We start from the raw sequence: 16,329 nt of genomic DNA, 5'->3' as shown, positions 1-16,329 counted from the left end.
GTTTTTTGGTTTATTTTTGGGGGGTTTTGTGAAAAAGAATATGACCTTATTTAGGTAGTCTGAGGTCCTAATTTTTGAATATTTTAAGTTTCTTCTTTCAATTGGATGTGGCTGATTTTTAAGTATCTTCCAAAGAGGCACCATACTGTTAGGTCTGATAGTGACAATAGTGCTCATAGTGACAATCTGTTCATAGATAACTGGCATTTGGCATGATCCATCTTTCCTAGCAAATATAGTTTAAGAACATGTTAATCTGATTCTCAATCTCATATTCAGGTATTAGTGCCATAGACAATGGTCATGTTCCAGGTATCAATGACATCCATATTGAGATCCTGGAAGACATTTTTTGAAACCAGATTGAATATAGCCAAGAAAGTCACCAACTCTCTCGAACATTTTTAATTTCCCTTATATTTTCATCTCTGAGGATCACTTTGATGTCTGGGCTTCTCAGAAACAAGCACTCAATGACTTTATGAACATTAATGGCCTTTTGGATAAAGATGTCAATGGGGAAGTGTCTAAAGTGATGGCCCAGAGTGCTGTTTTTGTCCCCTGCTATTCAGTCAATGACTGAGTGGGATATTCATTCATTTTTTGCTGATTAGCTATCTGAGTCAACCAAAGAGTAACCATGTCTTTGCCACTGAATGTAAATGTTCCTTTCCAAGTCCACAACAAACTGATGATGGAGGATTCCAGATCTATGGAGGTCAATGTATTTCAGGCTGATGTCAAAAGGAAAAAGTAAAGTTAATAGATTAAATAAAAAAAGTAAATGCCCTGCTGAGTGGCAAATTGAATATGAAACAAGCACATGTGGCCACAGCAGGATCCCATGTGAGAAAAGAAGTAGAAATGAATTGAATTATTTAAGGTCATATACCAAAGAACAGTGTAACAAGTCTGATTATTGCTTGTACTGTCTCATAATATTAATTTAACTATTCTCTGAAGCTGACTCATTTCCTCAAGCTCCCAAAGGGCAAAAACTTTTTTTATACTTCCTTTAATCCCAAGACTTGTCTACCATAAGACCTAATCTCAACAGATTCTTATTGTCTCCAAATAAATGAAACTCCATAGAGGAAATAGGAAATCTGGCACTCAGCACAATGAATTGGATTACAATGCAGTGTAGCAAATAATCCTACCTCTTTATTCTCTACCCCTAAATAAAGCATTCTATGTAATAGCATAGATAAAGACAGGATTCTGAGAGCCCAAGGAAATACATAAAAAATTCTACTTAGTTACAAATAAACAGTTTTCTGGTGCATTTCCACCACAGAGACAACACTGACAAGTTTTTGGTCCTTCAGAGACAGAAAAAAGGAGGTAAGTTTCAGTGCTTTTCTTCTGTTCCCTGATTTTGAATGCTCTGTCTCCTTCCTTCAGGATAACATTCAGCAAATTGGGCCTTTCCCTGCTCCTCACATATGACATTGCATCTCTTGATTCTAGGACTTTGCACTGACCATGCCCAGAGCTTGAATTCTCTCCCTCCTCATCTCCACCTTTAAGCATCACTTTCTGTAAAACACTTGTCCTGAGCCACCTGCTAGTGCCCTCCTTCCTGACTCATTTTATAATTAATTATTTAGTATTCATTTTTATTTATTCTGTTTATATTTCTTTATGTACCTGTCTCCATTACAATATGAACTTGCAAGAAGGAGTATTCCATTAGTTGTTCTGTATCCCAAGAGCCCAGCAGAAGACCTGGCATGTAGCTAGCATTTGATAAAGGTTTATTGATTGTTTGAAATAGTAATATATCAAAGTTTTCTGACTTAATGAATCAGAGATCACATAACACTGTCATGGTCAAATCAAGTCAATAAATATATCAAGCACCAAGAGCCAGGCACTGTACTAGCAACATCAAGAGAGGCCCAAAAAATAGTCACTTAATAAACATTTATTAGGTCTTATGTGCCAGTAAGCAAATTGGGTAGTGCTGTGGATAGAGGACTGGGCCTGAACTCATCTTCCTGAGTTCAGATCAGGCCTCAGTGTGACCCTGGGCAAGTCACTTAACTCAGTTTGCCTCAGTTTGTGAAATGAGCCAGAGATGGAAATGGCAAACTACTCCAGTATCTTTGCCAAGAAAGCTCCAAATGGTGCATGAAGAGTAAGAGACAATTGAAACAACTGAACAATAACAATGTTCCAGTCACTATGCTGAATACAGGGATAGATTTTTAAAAATAACAGTGCCTGCTCTCAGGAAGCTCACTGCCCAAAGGGAGAGTTAATGTGAAATCAACTATGCATACATATAGTTTGGATTGGATAAATTGGAGGCAATCTCAGAAAAAAAGGGCATAAATATTAAGGAGAACTGGGGAAAGTTTCTTTCAGAAAATAAGACTTTGTGTGAGATTTAAGGGAATCCAGGGAAATGAGGAGGAGAGATGAAGAAGAAGAGGCCTAGGGTTCAACTGGTGAAAATGTCATGGACATTGCTGGATTGGCATATGTGAGGAAAATCCAATATCACTTGATCACAGAGTGTGTAGAGGGGAAGGGGGGGGGAAATAAGAAGAAATGTAGGAACGGGCTTTGAACACCAAACTGAATATTTTATGTTTGATAACCACTATTACTTGTTGACTTGGAGCAAAGAGGAGGATGTGATCTGCCTTGAACATTAGGAAAATCATTTTGAAAGCTTAGTGGATAATAGAATGGAGTAGGGAGAGACTTGCGGCAGGAAGGGAAAAAAAGTCATTCAATCATCTAGGGATGAGATCATGAGAGCCTGTTTCATGGTAGTGGTGGTCAGAATGTCAGAATAGAAAAGAGAAAATATACTAAAGATAAGAAAATAAAAAAAGATTGGATATGAGAGACAATGAGGAATCAAGGATGACATCTAGATGGTGATGGGTATTGGAAGGAGGTTAGTAGCCTCAACTGTAATAGGAAAAATGGAAGAGAGGAAGGTTTAGGAGAAAGATTATGAGTTCAGCTTTGAACATATTGACTTAATAATGTCTATGGAACATCCAATTTCACACGTCCAGTAGGCAATTAGAGATCAAGAGAAAGATTAAGACTGGATAAAGACACCTGAGAACTATTATGATAATTAGTTTTAATTGTACAAAATTGAGAATACATTGCCATATATGCCATGCTGCTGAACCGAGTTGTAAAAGAATAAAAAAAAAACTGTTGATTGGGTACACTATAAATTTAAACCATTTAATGTCACTTGAGCTGTCATTAGATGATAATTATAGCAGAAAAGGTTGAAACTACCAAGGGAAATAGTAAAAAAAGCTGAAAAGAAGAGGACCCAAGACAGAACTGTTTGTTAGGTATGACCTAGATTAAGATCCAGAAAAGGAACTTGAAGAGTGGTTATACAGGGAAAAGGAGAACCAGAAGAAAACAGTATTGGGAAAACCTAGAGAGAAAGAGAAGAGGGTGTCTGGAAGCATCAAAGACTACAAAGGTGTAAAAAAGAATAAGGATTGAGAAAAAGCAGTGAAATTTTAAAATTAAAAGCTCACTGGTAACTTTACAAAAAGTAGTTTCAGCTGAATGATGAAGTGGGAAATCAGACTTCAGGGAAGAGAATGAGAGGAATAGAAGCCTTCTTAAAGAGTTTAATCACAAAAAGGAGAAATGTAGGATGATAGCTAACATAGTTGCATAGATTTAAGTGAAGGTTTTTGAAATATGGGGGCACATTTGTAGGTAATCAGAAATAGACAATAAACAAGGAGAAATTGGAGATTAATGAGAGTGGTAAAGACTACAAGGGCTATCTGCTAGAGAAGATGAAGTCAAATGGCATCACTGTACACATTAGGGGATTTGGCTTGGCAAGGAGAAAAACCACCTCTTCATATCAGACAGAGATGAAGGATAAGGAAATAACTAAGGATATCTGAGTTGTATGAGATGCTGAAGAAGGGAATGAAGGGAGCTGTTATAAATAGACTCAAGGTTTCTAATGAAAAATGAGCCAAGGTATTTGGCTGACAAGGCAGGGAGAAGGAAAATCATAAGAGTTTTTAAGGAGGGAAGAAAAAGTTAGTGAGTAGGATAGGGAATTTATGGGGAGGTATAAAATAATTGCCTTCCCAGAATGACATCCCAAGTGACATTAAATCACATAAATTTATAATGTACCTAATTAACCATTGTGTTATCTTTTTACAACATTGTTCAGCAGCATAGTATGTATTGTAATGTATTTATTCTCAACATTGTACAATTAGAATTTTATCAAAGATTTAAATGAAGTCAAAAAATACTTATCAAATTTATATATAAAAAATTAAATGGCAAATTTCTATATAATGACATGAAATATTGCAACAAAGTTAAAAGAATATCAAAAACAACAGACTTAGAAAACAGAATAAGGAAAAACAATTTAAGTATCATTAATTCCTTCAAAGTCATGACAAAATAAAAAACCTGTATATCATATTTTAAGAAATTATAAGAGAAACTGTCCAAAAATATTGGAATCAGATTGTAAAGTGAAACTAGAAAGTATCCAGGCCAAAAAAATTATTCTCAGGAATGTCACAACCAATACCAGAGCTTTCAAGTCAAAGAGAAAATACTGCAAACAGTCAGGAAGAAATATATCAAATACTGAAAAGTCATCATCATGGATTTGGCAACTATCAAATTAAGAGAGTAAAGAGCTTGGAAATCAACATTCAAAAAGGCAAAAGATGAAAGCTTAAAACCAAGAATAACATCCAGAAATGGGTTTTTAAGGAAATGAAATTTTCTAATTATTCCTGATAAAAATAAAATAAGACTAGAAGCAGAAACTTTGAAATACAAACACAGATAGCAAAAAAAAAAAAAACCATAAATTGATAAATATGAGCAACAATCAAAAGGGACTTTAAAAAAATGAAAATGCTTACATCTCATGGGGGAAATGTTACAAGTGCCCTGTCAAAAATTGTAATATAACAAGGGAAACAAAGGGAATTAAATAATAGGGGGGAACTTGAAATTTTGCTATTTCAATGATCTAAAAAGAAAAAGAAAAGGAAGAAGAAAAGTTATATTACTATGGAAGAAAGGAAAAGTGAGGAGAACAGAATTATGTGCTCAATTGGTGTGGCAAATAGGCAAAGCAAACTAGGATAAAAATAAGGGGCATAGGAAAACAAACATACTTGAACTTCCATTCATCTGAACTAGTCAGAAAAAGGTAGAGCATATAGAAATAGAGATTTAGGAACAGAATATATTTAATTCAAAAAGAAAATAGGAGAAGATAACAGATTCAGATATGGATTAGTGATAAACTTAAAAAAAAATTTCTAATCTCAGAGAGCAGATTATGAAGAGAGGTATAAAAGGAAAGAAAGAAAGGCCATGATTTGTGTATGAGTTCTGGGCAAGGGAAAAAGAGGAAAGGTAGAAAACTAACAGTTAATTGTAGCAGGCCTTGAACACTAATGCTAAGCATATTTCTCTCTGACTACACTCTTTGTTGTAAGGAGGTAGCAAGTAATAAAAAGGAAAGAAAAGAAGAAAGAATTGAGGAAAATAAACAATTAACCATCATTATTGCAAATATTAATGAAATGAATTTACCCATTAAAAAAAGATACCAGATTGGGTTAGGAATCATAAATCAAGTATGCGTTGTTTACCAAAAAATATACAATAAAAAATAAAGATACAAAAAAGTTAAAATGAGGGGTTTGAATGAAATCTATATTTCAATTATATTTTAATTAAATTAACATAAAGAGGCAGTGCAGTAAAATTGAGCACAGATAATTCACAATGAATGTCATACTCAACCTATAAGTACCAAACGGCATAGCATCCAGATAGTTAAAGATAAAGCTAAAGGAGTTTTAGGGCGATATAGACAGTAAAACTATAATAATTGGGGACATCAATATACCCCTTTCAGACCTTGACAAATCTAACAAAAATGGAAGAAGGAAGGAAGGACTTAACAAAATTTTAGAAACAGTTAAATATGATTGATCTCTGGCAATTATAGAATAGAAAAAGAAAAGAATATGCCAATTTTTCAATTTCAAATGTCATCATATATGCATGTGTGTGTGTGTGTGTGTGTGTAGACAAGGCACAGGAAGGAGCTGAATATAATTGTATAATATAGTAAAAAGATGGAGTCAATGGGTGATAAAGGAAAGTACTGAGAGGAAGAAAAAGGAGAGAAAGAAAGAGCTAAGATATTTCACATAACAGTCAAGAAAAAGCTTTATCAGTGGAGTGGAATGGGGAAGGTGAGGGGTAATGACTGAGCCTTCATTCTCATCAGAAATAGCTCAGAGAGGAAATAATATAAATACTTAATAGGGCATAGAAATCTACCTTACCCTAGAGAAAAATGAGAGGAAAGGGACAGTATTAGGGGGAATGGGGGTAGGGAAGGAGGGAATAGGTGATAGAAGAGAGGGAAGATCATGGGAGAGGGTTCTCAGATACAACACACTTGAACAGGGTCAGGGTGAAAGAAGAGAGAGGAGAATAAATGAAAGTGGGAAGGAATAGAGCAGAGGAAAATACAGCTAGTAATAGCAAATGTGGGAAAAATATTGAAGCGACTTCTTTGGGGGACTCATGATAAAGAAGGCAATTCATACCAGAGACAGAGCCACTGTAATCTGAACACAGACTGAAGTACATTTTTTTCTCTCTCACTATTCTTGAGGTTTCTCATCTTTTTTTTTTGCAGGGTGGGGGTCTATGTTTACTCACATAGCAAGATGATTATAATAATATAAAATAAGCAAACCACATTAGTTATATTGTGAAATTTTTTAAAAAGAGGCTGGAAGACATGGAATCAAATTTTGTCTCTGAAAAATAGCAACTTTGCAAATTTGAAAAGCATGGAATATATAATTTTTAAATTAATTTAATTTTTAAAATTACCTCCTTGGGAATTCAGAGAAGCCTGGAAGTATTTGCATGGACTGATGCTGAGAAAGATGAGCAGAACCAGAAGAATACTGTATACCATAACAGCAACATGGGGTTGATGATCTATCTTAATGGACTTTCTGATTCCATCAGTGCAGCAATCAGGGATAATTTTGGTGTATCTGTGATGGAGAATACTATCTATATCCAGAGAAAGAATTGTGGAGTTTGAACAAAGACCAAAGACTATTACCTTAAATTTTTTTTAAAAAACTTACCTTATTATGTAATTTTGCTATCTCTTATATTTTATTTTTTTTCCTTAAGGATATGATTTCTCTCTCAACACATTCAACTAAGATCAATGTATACCATGGAAACAATGTGAAGACTAACAGATTGCCTTCTGTGGGGGGGGGGAGGGAATCAAGATTAGGAGGAAAATTATAAAATTCAAAAATAAATAAATTTTTAAAAAAGGATAAATAAATTTAAAAATTCATCTCCTGAAAGAAATTCCAAAATGAAAACTTCCAGAAATATTATAACCAAATTTCAGAACTCCCAAGAGAAGGAGAAAATTTTTCAAATAGCCAGAAGGAAACAATTCAAATATCATGGAGTCAAAGTCAGGATAACCCAAGTTTTAGCAGATTCTACATTAAAATATTGTTACAATCAAGAATCAACTACCCAGCAAAACTGAGCATACTCTTTAGGGGAATTTCAAACTTTCCTGAAGAAAAGAACAGAGCTGAATAGAAAATTTGATCTTCAAGTATTAATCTCAAGTAAAGTATAAAAAGGTAAACAGAAAAAGGAAACCATGTAGGACTTAATGATGCTGAACTGTTTATATTCCTACTTGAGAAGATGATACTGAAAACTCATTAATAAACTTTCTCATTAGGGCAGTTAGAAGAAGTATACATAGACAGGACACAGATGGTAGTAGAATATGAAGGATAACATATTTAAAAGGTGGAGTTAAGGTGTGAAAGAGGAATGCATTGGGAGAAAGGGAAAAAGGGAAATTATTTCAAATAAAAGAGGCAAGAAAAATTTTTGTAGGAGTGGAAGGGGGGGGGGGAAGCAAGGGGGAGAGAGTGAATCTTAGTCTCATTGAAACTGGCCCAAAGAAGTAATAGCTTTCATATTCAATTAGGTATAGAACCCTATCTTACCCTCAGGAATGTAGGAAGGGCATGGGGAAAAGGGAAGGGGAATGATAGAAGGGAGGCCAGATTGTGGGAGAGGGTAATCAGAAGCAAAACACTTTTAAGGAAGGACAGGGTGAAAGGAGAGAGAGATAATACAATAAACAGGGGTAGGAAGGGAATAGGACAGAGGGAAATATAGTTAGAAATAGTAACTGTGGAGGAAAAATACTAAAACAAAGTTCTCTTTGTCAAACAAAAAGAACTAAGTCAAATTTATTAAAAAAATAAGAGCCATTCCCCAATTGATAAAAGATCAAAAGATAGGAACAGTTTTCAGATGAGGCTATCAATGTTATCTATGGCTATATTCTTTAAAAAAATGTTCTAACTTACTATTTATTCGAGAAATGCAAATTAGAACAATTCTGAGGTACTATCTAATACATATTGGACTGGCTAATAGAACAGAAAAAAAATGGTAGAAGGGACATAGGGAAAATGAGACAGTAACGCCCTCTTAGAGAAGTTGTGAAATGATTCAATCACTACATAAGGAATTTGGAACTATATTAAAGGACTATAAAGCCATGCCTACCCTTTGATCTAGCAATGTCACTTCTAGGTCTGTATACTTGAAGAGATGAAAAACAGGAAGGAAATGGATTTATAAGTATAAGGATATTTATAATAACTCTTTTCTGAAGGCAAGAAACTGGAAATTGAGGGGATGCCCATCAGTTGGTGAATGGCTGAACAAATTATGGTATGTGATTATAATGGAAATGTTATTATGCTATAAGAAATGATGAGCAGGGGTTAGCTAAGTGATGCAGTGAATAGAGCACCAGCCCTGAAGTCAGGAGGATCTGAGTTCAAATACAGAATCAGACACTTAATAATTACCTAGCTGTGTGACCTTGGGCAAGTCACAAACCCACAAAAAAAAGAAATGATGAGCAGAATGCTTTCAGTAAAACCTGGAAAGACTTATATGAATAGATGCAATGGGAAATATACAGTAAAGAAAATAACAGCAATATTGTAGGATTATTAGCTGTAAATAACTTCACTTTTTTCAGCAATGACAGCTCTGAAAGACATGATAAAGAATGCTACCCATCCCCAGAGAGAGAATTGATGGTGTCTGCATACAGATTGAAGGGACATTTAAGTGGCACAGTGGATAGATTTCACAGGCCCTGGAATCAGGGAGACCTGAATTCAAATCTACCTTCACATACTTGATACTTGCAAGTTTGTGACCTTGGGCAAGTCTCAACCCTATTGTCTTGCAACCCCACCCCCCCCAAAAAAAACCTTCTGAATATAGATTGAAGCATACTATTTATGAACAATTTTCTTGAGGTTTTTTTTTTTTTTAGGAGAGGGGAAGTCTATGCTTTCTTTCATAGCATGACTATTCTGGAAATAATTTGAACTAATACACATTTTTAATCTATTTCAAATAATGGCTTTCTCATGGTGGGGCTGGGGGGAAGAGAAAAGGAAGAAATGGGAGAATTCATTACTCAAAGCTTTAAAACTGAATGTTAAAACTTGTTTTTACACATACCCAGAGAAAAATAAAATTGAAACAAAAGAAAAATGATAACAATCAAAAGACTAACATATTGGTGAGGCAGTCAAGGCAATCCCTAGGGAGAAATTTGTATCTCTAAACACTTTCATCAACAAAGAGAGAAGGAATATATCAATTAATTAGATATCAAACAAAAAAAACAACAAAAATTTCATTAAATACCAAAATGAAATACTGATAAAGAAGATTAACAAATTTTAAAGAAAAAAGCCCTTTGAAGCAATAAATAAATCTGAGTTGTTTTTTAAAAATAAAATAAATTTTAAAAAGTGAGAAGAAAACCAAATTATCAAAATAAAAAATGAACATGGAGAATTCACAACTAATAAAGAAAAAATAGAAATTATTAGAAACTTTTTTATCTATGTGAACAAAATTGACAACTTAAATGAAACAAATGCTGACAAAAGTATAAAACCTTTACTTATGGAACAAGAAATATAGAATTAAACAACTCAGTTTCATAAAATGAAAAAATAGAACTCAAAGGATTTACAAGCAAATTTTATTTTACAGTTTCCTCCAAAGTTCTATACTCTCTTCCCTTTTCTCCCTTGGTAGTCTCATCAGCTCCCTTGGGTTCAATTGTCATATCTGCAATTAACATGTAGATGATTCCCAAATCTATTTATCTAATTCTAGTCCCTTAATAGTCTCAGGAAAGAGAAAGGATATGAAAGCTTTTAAAAGGTCCAGGTTTCTAAGTTGCCTCGATCCTGTGTGTCTGTTATATATTTCCCTCACTACCACCACACTTTGCATTCCTACCATTCTTTTAACCCTCCTAGACTCTGGTTGTATTTGTAAGGAAAATGTGATTCTGGTGTTGAGGAACCTTATTTGCAAATAGTATTCTTATAATGTCATTTGAGTAAATGTCTTTGCTATGAGATTGGCAAAGGGAAGAACACCTGTGTGGGCACCTGAACTTGTATTTGAGAGAAGAATCAACCACAATATTACTTCTAGAACCCTGGGAGTAGTAATCCAACCAGCCTGTAGCTGTTTAATTTAGCTATGTGAACCCCAAGATGGCATTACATATGAGGACTTATCCAAGGGTCAATTATAGAATGTTCACATGAATGAACTTCACAGTCTTTCCAAGAAACTTCCTTTACATGTCATCGTGAAGCAGGGTTCCCAAGTTCTTCACATGAAAAAATTGTATTTCTCGACTAAGCTGATAAAACCTGCATAAACTTCAAACTTTAAATATATCTATCTATCTATCTATCTATCTATCTATATACCTCAAAAACCACTTTCAAAATTTGAGAAAGAAATCTTTCTATCAGTCTCATTCTATGAAGACAAATATGATTGCAATATCCAGGCAAGTATAAAGCAGAGAAAGAAAACTATAAATAAATATCTCCAGGGCAGCTAGGTGGCACAGTGGATAAAGCACTGGCCCTGGAGTCAGGAATACCTGGCTTCAAATCCAGTCTCAGGCACTTAATAATTACCTAGCTGTGTGGCCTTGGGCAAGCCACTTAACCCCATTTGCCTTGCAAAAACCTAAAAAAGTAAATAAATATTTATTTTAAAAAATAAATAAATAAATAGATATCACCAATAGATATTTGTACAAAATACATAAATAAAATCCTAAAGACTATAGTAATAAGTCCAAATAGAATTTTTTTTTAAATTTTACTTTGTCTTTATTTTATTTTAGGGTTTTTTTGGCAGGGCAATAGGGTTAAGTGACTTGCCCAGGGTCACACAGCTAGGCAATTATTAAGTGTCTGAGGCCAGTTTTGAACTCAGGTCCTTCTGACTCCATGGCCGGTGCTTTATCCACTGTGCCAACTAGCTGTCCGCCAAATAGTAATTCAACATAACCAAGTTGAGGCAGTGAGGTGGTGCAATGGATAGAGCACTAACCCTAGAGTCAGGAGGACCTGAGCTCAAATCTGGCCTCAGACACTTAATAGTTACCTAGCTGTGTGACCCTAGACAAGTCACTTAAACCCATTGTATTGCAGAAACCAAATAAATAAAAATAAAATCAAAATAGCCATGTTAGTTTAATAACAAGGATGTAAGGATGGTTCAATGTTAGGAAAACAATTAGCATAATTAATCCTATTGAAAATCAAAATAATAAAACCAAACTAGTTTATCCTTAGATAATTTAACAAAATACACAGTAAGAGAGAGATCTAAATAGCTTAGGCATTTAGGCATAACAAGATTATTTCCAATGTCTAAAAATACATATTTAGAAGCAAAAATTAGTATTAGTTGTAATGGGAAACCACTAGATGTGTTCTATATAAGCATAAGATGTTTTTAAAAGTCCAATATTTAACACTTTTAACTTGGAGTGAAACAGTGATTTCATTGCTATAGGAATTCCTAAGGAAGAGGGGAAAATGAAGGAAGGATACTCATTACTGTTGATATGAAAAACAAAAGGAAAAAATGAAGTCATTCATTTTCCTGGAATGATATTAATAGCCTTTGAGTTAGACAAAACCTTAAAGGTAAAGAATTCAAGCCCCTTCATCTTTAAGGGAGAGAAATCTCACAGGTTAACTGATTCATCCAAGATGGCATATTAATAGTAATATGCTACTCTGTCTCATCTTTACTCTTTCTTTCTTTTTTTTTTAAGGTTTTTGCAAGGCAGTGGGGTTAAGTGGCTTGCCCAAGGCCACACAGCTAGGTAATTATTAAGTGTCTGAGGCTAGATTTAAACTCAGGTACTCCTGACTCCAGGGCCAGTGCTCTATCCACCTAGCCACCCCCAATACTCTTTCCATTATACCTTGATACCAACACAATTGTTTACAAAGTCAGCTATTCAAAGTTCCCCATAGTTCCCAGCTACTCATCTACAGGATAATACATAAATTTTTAAATTTAAATGTATTTATTGTCTGAATATTAAAGGTAAATTCCATATGAATCATTAAATAAAGTAGCTTTGGTTTCAATTGATGAAATATATCTATTCAGAGTGTTTTCATTTATTATCTCTATGAGACTAGCTAAGCAATATATTCTTTAGAGCTCTGGGTCCAAAGCCAGGAAAATCTGAGTGCAAATCTTACCTCAGACACTAACTATATGGCCCTAGGGAAATCATTTTTATCTCTGTGCTCTTCAGTTTCCTCATCTATACTTACCTCCCCATGATGTAATGAAATGAGAAAACAAAGTACTTAGCACATGGTAAATTCAATATAAATATAAATTTAATATAAATATTATTATTATTATTAATTACTAAGCAGACAATTCTTGGATCTACTTGTCTAGCTCTAACCTCTCTTCCAATCTCCAGTCTAACAATTTCTGTCTATAATACATTTTCAATTGGATGTCTCCTTGACTCAACATGTTCAAAACTGAATTCATCATATTTTCCCCAAACTCTCCCCCTTGCCAAACCTCCCAATTACTATCCTTCTGAGCACTCCAGCTCGCTCATATGTACTATCTTTGACTCCTCACTATCTCTTATCCCCCCTTATCTAATTGATATCAAACCATTTTATTTCACTTTCAAAACATTTCTTTTATAAAGCCCCTTCTCTCTTCTGACACTGAATGACCTCATCTCCTCATTCTTAGACTGTTTCAATAGTCTGCAATTTGGTCTTCCAGCTACAGCTCTCTTCCCTTTCTAATGCATCTGCCATTTCACTGACCAATTGATCTTCCCAAAATGCAATTTGGACCATATCACCCCCTTTTCAATAAACTCTATTGACTCCTCATTGCTTCCAGGATTAAGGAAAAGTCCCTCTGTTTGGCCTTTAAAACCTTTCATGACTTGACCCCTTCCTACCTCTCCAGTCTTCTTATATCTCATTCCCCTCTACTTGTCCTGTGACCCAGAGACATGGGCTTCCAGGCTTTTCCTCACTTAGGCCACTCCATCTCCCAACATGAGCATTTCCATTGATTTTCTCCCATGACTGGAACACTCTCTATCCTCATGTCTCTCCTCTTCCTACTTCCCTGGCTTCCTTCAAGTCTCACCTTCTTCAAGAAGTCTTTTCCAGTACTCCTTAATCTTAATACCTTCCCACTGAGATTCCTCCAAACATCTTGCATATATTTATACATTGCTGCTTGCCTATGGTTTCCCCCATTAGACTATGAGTTTCTTGAGCACAGACTTGTTTTTTTGTATCCTCAGCATTTAGCACAGTGCTTTAACATAGCAAGTGCTTAATAAATTCTTACTGACTGACTAATTGACTGACCTACTAGAAAAAGCGTGAATAAAAGAAATGACAACAGAGCAAAGGTTTCCATGCCCTATTTCACCATCTAGCTCTAAACTTAAAAAATCAGTGTCTGAATAAGATTAGCTTAATACTAAAACACTCTTGATTTTTTTTAATTGCTTTATCCACTGATAGGTTGTGGAGTCTCCTATTATGTAAATGAGTCTCCCGTCCAGACAATCTTTCATTTGGGTCTTAGTCTCAAGCTGGGCCAAACTACAGGAAATTAGATTTTATGTGTTTTTCTAGACATATCCATCAGGTATTGAGGACCTCATCTCAGACTTGCATCTCTCTGCCACTGGTTGGTATTATTTGGTCTGTCAACAATATATAATATGATTTTAAACAATATCAAGAAATCCATGAATATTTATTGGGAGCCCATTGGGAGCCAGCATGGTTAAGTAGGATGACAGTGGATTTAGAATAAGACAACCTGGTTTTGAAACTCAAGTGTTACTTCATGCAAATCACTACTTCTCTGGCATTAGTTTCCTCCTCCATAAAATGAGAGGGTTGAACTAGATAACCCCTGAGGTTTCTTCCAACTCTAAAATTATGATCCTACTGTTTGCTAAACTTTTCACCAGCCTGGAAGTAGAAAGACCTATATTTAAGTACTCTCTGTACAACTTTTACTGCTTATCCTTGCTCAGGACTCTTTGACCTTCAATATCCTTTTCTCTGAAATGAGAATTGTTGAAAAAGATAACTTCTAAGTTCTCTTCTAACTATAATTCTGTTCAATCTGTGTATCTTCTCCAGGGGCTAGCAGAGGGCTCTGTATCCACTAGGTATTTGATAAATGTAGGATAAATTGAATTGAAGGCATCTATATTTGATGCAAATAAAATGAAACAGACTGGAAACTTATTCAGAACTTGCTATGTCTCCCTAAATAGGGTACATATTTCTTAGAAAAATCATTAAATTTGGTTCTTGTAAATGAATACAATTAAGCAAGAATGTTATTTACCAAAAGGAAAAAAAAGTACCTAAATGTCAGATATATCTTTGGCTATCTTATATATCAAAGGAACTACAAGATCTCTTGTTTATGCAGCCTTCTCTAAATTTCTCCTCTCTGCCTTAGCTTATCACTCTACCAGAAATACCATCATGGTAATTGATTCCTTTGATTATCTTATTCCCAACATTAATAATTTCAAATCTTTTTTCTCTTTCTTCAGGTCCCTAAATAACACCTATAAACACACACACACACACACACACACACACACACACACACACACACACACACACACACACAGAGCAACTGACCTATCTTCATAATTCACAGAGGACGCTGAGGCATTATACAGGTTCTTCTTCAACTTCCTGGAATTAAAAGCTTCATTATCTTTATCCATTCTCTCCTCTTTCTCTTCTATCTCAGAGCATCAGGTATCTCCACTCCTTGCCAAAGTCAATTCCTTTAATTCTTTGATTCCCTGTATTACATCTCCTCTAAGACATGGAGAGGCTAAATATGATTATATAGAAACCAGAAATGGGAGTCAAGTTTCATGAGAGAGTAAGGATATATTCTGCCACTAAGTAATTGCATGTCCTTAGTCAAGTCACTTAATTCTCTTTTTTTGCTTGTTTGCTTTTTGGTTTTTGCAAGGCAATGGCATTAAGTGATTTGCCCAAAGCCATACAGCTAGGTAATTATTAAGTGTCTGAGGCCAAATTTGAATTCCGATCCTCCTGACTCCAAGGTCAGTGCTCTAACCACTGAGAACCTAGCTGCCCCAAGTCACTTAACTCTTATGCCTCTTCATTTTCTCTCTCTCTCCAATGGCTCCTTCCTGCCTTCCTACTAACACCTCCATCTCAAATACTTTAAAATTTTTTTTGAGGGCGAAGCTAAGATGGCAGAGGGAAGTCAGGAAGTTGCCTGAGCACTTTCCAGTTTCCTTAAGAAACAATATTTAAGTCAAGTCTCTAAGTGGATTCTGGAATAAAAGAACCCACAAAAAGATGGAATGAAATATTTTTCCAGCTCAAGATATTTTTGGAAGGACTTAGGAATAGGTCTGTCTCATTTAGTTAAAAGGGGAGTATAGCCTAGCACAGGAGAAATGTAGGAAAGTCAAAGAGAGGCTCCAGGTCACCAGGCCAGCAGTCCAGACAACTACCTGAGGGCTCCAGCCTCAGCAGAGTAGGCATATTTCAAGTCACAAGAACACTGACCCGACTGGCAGGAAAAGGGCTAGACACCCCAATACAGAGAACAAGCTGCCAGCATTGTGGACCACAGCAGAGAAAGCCTGGGAAACCTTGATCTCCAGCAAAAGAAAGCTTGAAATGTGCCCTCCTGTGCCAAAGAAATAGAGTTCAACTTTTAAAAATGAGCAAAAAACTAAAAGAGTCCTGACCATAGAAAGTTACTATGCTGAGGGGCAGCTAGGTG

At 35.2% G+C, this 16,329-nt stretch overlaps 1 pseudogene; it reads right to left on the bottom strand.

Moving 5' to 3' along the window:
• Nucleotides 1–226: 226 nt before the first annotated feature.
• LOC141507072 (NXPE family member 4-like) lies at nucleotides 227–14,188 on the bottom strand (annotated as a pseudogene).
• Nucleotides 14,189–16,329: the final 2,141 nt, after the last annotated feature.

This window comes from Macrotis lagotis, chromosome 1, assembly GCF_037893015.1.
Source record: "Macrotis lagotis isolate mMagLag1 chromosome 1, bilby.v1.9.chrom.fasta, whole genome shotgun sequence".
NCBI classification, from domain to species: domain Eukaryota; kingdom Metazoa; phylum Chordata; class Mammalia; order Peramelemorphia; family Peramelidae; genus Macrotis; species Macrotis lagotis.
Note: the sequence above shows the minus strand (reverse complement) of the source record. Positions and strands in the feature narration are given on the sequence as shown.